Here is a 6,111-nt window from a genome sequence, read left to right on the forward strand (position 1 = left end):
CAACCTAAATTTCATTAAAATATAACATTCTATGAACGTTTATTTGGAACATTCCAAGAACGTTAAAATGTCCATTTTGCTTAATGTTACTAAAACGTTATTTTATGGTTAGCATAACATTCCTACAACGTTCTTGCAACCTAAATTTCATTAAAAATATAACATTCTATGAACATTTATTTGAAACATTCCAGGAAAGTTAAAATGTCCAGTTAGCATAACATTCCTACATTACTTCAACCTACATTTTATTAAAAATACAAAGTTCTAAAAACAATTATTTGGAACTTCACAAAGTATAGTTTAATAAAATGTTATTTTAAGATTAGCAGTGTTGCAACATCATCTTTCAACATCATTATTAGAACACTCCAGATACAAGCACATTGCATGCATTTCAGGTATTTAAATTATTAAAGATGCACACTTTCAAAATAACTCATTAACAGATTAAACAGATCAGTGGAAATTGCAGATCATGTAAAAAAAAAAATACATTTAGTTTAATATTCATGACAAGGACAACTTCACAGGTAAATGTAAACTATCATATTAACATTTAATCAGTGAGAACTTCTGAATTGTGTGTGGGTTCTGAAAAACTAGTACTGCAGGAACTGTGGTCCATGGCCTGTCTCTTCACACTCTATCTGTAAAGTAAACAGATTGGCTGATGTTACAAACTGTGTTATTACAAAATGCTTATGAAGTAATTAGTGTGGCTATGCAAAACAATTTATTAGGATCTGTGCTGCAAGTTCTACAAAAATTAAATCACTCAAAAGTCAAAACCAGTTTACAAAAAACGTTATACAATAGGATGGTTCCTATTGTAAAAGAGTACACCCCAAAATGAAAACTCAGAAAATAAGGTAAATGCTGTAGATGCCAAACTCATTTGAGTTTATACTCATTTGACTTGGCATACACTACTTTTTAAAACAGCAGCATTAAGAAAAACATCTTCTGAAGCATCATGAAATTACATATATAAAAAAATAAGCATTCAAATAATACATTTTCATCACATCATTTTTAAAAACTATATTTAAGTCATCTTAAATCAGGGGTGGGGAATGCTGGAGGGCCACTCTCCTGCAGAGTTTAGCTCCAATCCTAATCAAACACACTTAAAAAAGCTAATCAAGGTCTTCAGAATTACTAGGGCTACAGTCAGGTGAGGTGTGTTTTTTTTCTCTCTAAGTTTGGAGATAAACTCTGCAGGAGTGTGGCCCTCCAGGATCAACGTTCCCCATCCCTAACTTAAACTAACAATTTATTCATCTTGATTTGTATACATGCACACGACTGAAATATAGTCATAATAGGGTAGTTAAGTCAAATGCAGTTTCCATTTTACACCAATCTTAAACAGGAAAAAACACTCAAAATATTAACTTTTAGAAGTTATTAATAAAGTTAACAAATAACAAATGTTGCCTTGTAACATGTAATTGGCTGATAAACTATCACATGACCTCAATCAGGGTAGCAAATTCAGAGATAAAACATTTGAAAATGAAAAAAATAAAAATAAATAAATGCTACATGGATTAATTTTTTTTTTTTTATCTCCAGGGTCAAAAAGAAAAGAGGAAAAAAGGAAGGGGAAGTTATTCATAAGTTGTTAGGTTATCCTTTAAATTGTACCAGTATTCTGAAACAAGACATAACAGATAATATAAGTAGCTATAAAACTACAATACAAAGTTATTTACACAATTACAAATGAAAACACATTATAAATGGCATTTATTATAAATGACAAATAATTATCTAGCCAAAATGAATTTACTTAAAACAATTGAAACATACATCTCTCATTGAGCACAAATACATATGTTTTAATATTTGCGATGTAACACTAGTTTTGTCATGGGTGTATGCAGGACTAGACGAGACGATAGACGATATTCACAAATACAATATATTTAATATAATTCTCCAAGAGGAACAAGGCAGGAACACGAAGAGCTTTCACACACATCAAACGTTAAGGACCGACAATACACTGAACTCAAAGACTGACTCTTAAAGACAAACTAATCAAGAAACACAGGTGACATTGATGACTGATAATAAAACACAGGTGTAACAGATGACGGTGACGAAGGCTAAACCAAATGACAGATCAACGGGGGGAAGACAAATGGGAAAAACCAATGACAAGACAGACAGAACTGTGACATTACGCCCCCCTCCGGAAAGGCGCGTCCTCGCGCCGTGGAAAAAACGAAAAAACGAGAGGTGGCGGAAAACCAGGAAACCAAAGTCAATGAGGGAGGGGGCTCCGGCGGAGGACGCAACCCCCGGAGGAGGACCAGAACAAAAGTCCAGGTAACACAGAAGACAGTCCATGGGGGCGACGACGGAGGGAGGAGCCAGGGAAGACACAGGAGGGACCTGGAGCAGGAGGAAATCCACAGGACCCAGACCACAGCCATGATGACGGCCCACGGTGGAGCCGACGGAGGGAGGAGCCATGGTGGAGGGAGGACCGCCGACTCCATGGGGCCGACCGACAGAGGCGGAGCAGATGGAGGAGGAGCCCGAGGCGGAGACGGAGAGCCGATGATCCGGGGTGACGCCGAGGATCCGGAGGGCCAAGGTGGAACAGGCTCTGGCGCCCGAGGCGGAGTCCCGGAGATCCGCGGCGGAGCCAGAGCGACAGAGGATGGAGGCTGTGCCCGCAGGAAGGAGGAGTCCCAAGGAGCCGGTGGGACGGCGCGACGAGGCACAGCCGGAGGAGCAGAGTCCTGAGGAGCCGATGGGGTGACGACTGACCAGGGCGGAGCCGGAAAGACGATGGAGCCCGGTGGAGCTGGTGGATCGACGGGTGACGATGTAGAGGAGGGCGTCGAGAGCCGTGGTGGAACCGCGGGGTCGAAGGGCCGAGGCGGAGTCCAGGACTCGGAGGCTGGAGGCGGAGCTGAGGAATCCTCCAGCCGAGACGCCGATGGAAGCTGGCAGTCCCGCGGCGAGCCCACTGCACAGGTGGTGGGCTGAGGGTGAGCTGAGGGGCTGTCAGGGGACAGCGGCGGCCAGACAAACATGGCATCAGATGACAGAGGGTGGGTGGGTGGGAATTCCGGGCAGACAGGACAGACGGATATTTCCATATCAAAGTCAATTAAGTTACCAGAGTTATCTTGGGCAAGATCCGAGAAGAAGTCTATTAAATCCCCAGAAATAGATCCAAGCTCACCCTCAGCGGTGGTGCAGTGGGCAGGGCTCTCTGTAGCCCTCTCTAGCTCCACGTCATACTCCACCGTCACGGATGTTGCAGTCGGCTCTCGCACCTGGTCCGATGTGTCCGGCTCTGGCTCTGTCGCTCTTGGCTCTGGCTCTCCATCGTCGGTGGGCTCGGGCTGCAACTCCGCTTGTCGGGGTGATGTTGGGCTGGGTTCTGGGTCAGGTGTGGGGCTGGTGTCGTCCTCCGCGTTCGACGAAGATCTGCTGGACACCAGCACCCACACGATGAAATCAGCGATGCTCTCTCGAGGACCTTCCCCGGACAACTGCCTCTTGATGGTGTTGTTCAGTCCCTTACGGAAGAAGGTACAGAGGCAGTAGTCCGGGTAGTGCGTGTAAGGCACGAGGTGGACGAAGTCTCTGGTGTAGTCCTCGAGAGAGCGATCCCCCTGCTCCAGGAGAATGATGCTCACAGCAGGGTCCATGATAAAAACCAAAAAATAAACACTGAGAAAAACGAAAAATAAAGCAGGGGAAACACGCTGGGGAACTGTTTAGGTCGGTCCTTCTGTCATGGGTGTATGCAGGACTAGACGAGACGATAGACGATATTCACAAATACAATATATTTAATATAATTCTCCAAGAGGAACAAGGCAGGAACACGAAGAGCTTTCACACACATCAAACGTTAAGGACCGACAATACACTGAACTCAAAAACTGACTCTTAAAGACAAACTAATCAAGAAACACAGGTGACATTGATGACTGATAATAAAACACAGGTGTAACAGATGACGGTGACGAAGGCTAAACCAAATGACAGATCAACGGGGGGAAGACAAATGGGAAAAACCAATGACAAGACAGACAGAACTGTGACAAGTTTGCTAAACTATTATTTATTATGTAGGCAAGGCTTTATAGTTCACTCATGTTCCAGTATTATTGTAAAACATTATCTTTCACATGCACAAAAATGTATTGGCAAATGCAGTGAGTCGGTGCTCACACGTACAGACATAGATTGTACAACTGTCCGTTAAAATGAAACAATGCCTGAAAGTATCAAGTATACCTAATAAGACCTTAATGATAATGTGTTATTTAAACAAAACATTTTGTGTTGAACCATTTATATTATTAGTTGTGTCATGATTCTGGGGTGTGACTCACCCTTGACTCACGATGGGGAGCATACTTCAAGGTGTCTGCAATGAACTCTTCTAACACCTTAACTGGCACTTTTGGCAAGCCTCTAAAAAAGGACGTTTGGCATAATTTAAGAAACATGTAAGTAACAAGTATTTTCTTTTAAAAGTGACATTTCTTAATGAAGTCGTGGTTTAGTAAAAACTTCACAAATTTGTGGGAAAAATTATGTGGACCTCAAAGAAAAATATCTATTTCATGACCCCCTTTCTATGAAGCCCCTATTTATAATACATTATAAGGGTATTTATAAGGCATTTATAATGAATGCATAACGCATTGAAAAAAAAAAAAACACCTTATAATATGTTATATCATCTCATGAATAATCAAAAACATTTGTAATACATTATAATATTTGAGTATTTGAGGTTATAACTTTTACGATTATGATTATTTATAACACACAATGGACATCATATTAAATCTACTTAATTTATAATGGACTATATCATATTACATTTATTTTTTTACATTATATTACATTTTATTTTGATGGTCCCCTTAGTCTTATTAACTATAAGCTGAAACTTTCCAACTGCATGTCAACTAACAATTAGAGTATTAGTAGACTTAGGCTAAGGTTGGGCTATAGGTAGAAGGTTCACGTACTTGCAAAGTTACTTATAAAATAATAGTTTACCTTTTGGAGAAACATTAAAATACAGTGTTAGCATATATTTAGTATACTACTAATAATGATTGCTGCTAGCGGACATGGAGTTGCAGAGTTACTTATCAAAAGCTGTCTAAAAGGTACCATCAAAATAATCAAACTGATAATACAAATGTGTCATCACACATTCATCTGATCTGATGCCTGATCTTAGGGTTTTTTGGGAAATATTATTATAATTACTTATAAGTGGTCTTTGTATGCTTTAAGTAAAGTGAAATGAGTAACATGGCAAGATATGAGACTTATAATACATTATAACTATGAGCAGGTAATCATACTCTTAAAAGCTATAACCACAAATGAGTAAAAATTATAATCTTATGAATACTCATGAGATGATATAACATTATAAGGTTTTTTAAAGTGCATTATGCATTCATTATAATGCCTTAAGAATAACATTATAATTTGTTATAAATACGGGCTTCGTTGAAATACCGAAATATTTCTTAAAACAAGAGGTGATGCTTGGTCTGAGTAATGTCTTTGTGTTAATTCTGTCAGTTAGAAATGTAATACTTACGAATGATCACGCCGCAATGTCCAGCTCTTCCCCCGTTCCTTCCTTTAATGCGGTACTGACACTGTTCCAACTGTTCGCAACACCATCCGGATGGCATCTCAGGTGCTTTGCCTCCAAGGAGGCTTAGGTGATAAATCTACAAAAATGTAATATAATGTATATACAGTGGTGGCCAAATTATTAGAACACAAGTATTTTCAGCAGATAATTGATTTTAATTTGGTTTTAAGTCAGTAATTTCTATTTTTTGCTGTAGTGTGTCCGTTGGAAATATCGGTTTACATTAGTAATTGTAATAGTCCAGTGAGTCTGACAAAAGTCAGTGCTCCACACAAAGATCTGATCTCATCATCATTGGGTCTGTCTGACTGACAAAAAGAAACAAAACAAACTGAGACAGACTAAATCCAGAACTGGATTCTGAAGAATCCTACCTGCAAAGCTACCTGTAAAACTAGACAAGTGCACCTAGGGCAAAAGCTGCTTTAAAATCAAAGGATAGT

The 6,111-nt window shown here is 39.7% G+C and overlaps 1 long non-coding RNA gene across 1 annotated transcript; it reads right to left on the reverse strand.

The window, feature by feature from the left end:
- Positions 1–478: 478 nt before the first annotated feature.
- On the reverse strand, positions 479–5,736 carry LOC141338437 (uncharacterized). The gene is made up of 3 exons (XR_012355853.1): positions 5,609–5,736; positions 4,371–4,452; positions 479–650 (listed from the first exon to the last, which is right to left on the reverse strand). It is a non-coding gene; the product is annotated as an uncharacterized lncRNA (long non-coding RNA).
- Between the last annotated feature and the right edge of the window lie 375 nt (positions 5,737–6,111).

The sequence above is a fragment of the Garra rufa genome, chromosome 7 (genome assembly GCF_049309525.1).
Source record: "Garra rufa chromosome 7, GarRuf1.0, whole genome shotgun sequence".
Lineage (NCBI taxonomy): Eukaryota > Metazoa > Chordata > Actinopteri > Cypriniformes > Cyprinidae > Garra > Garra rufa.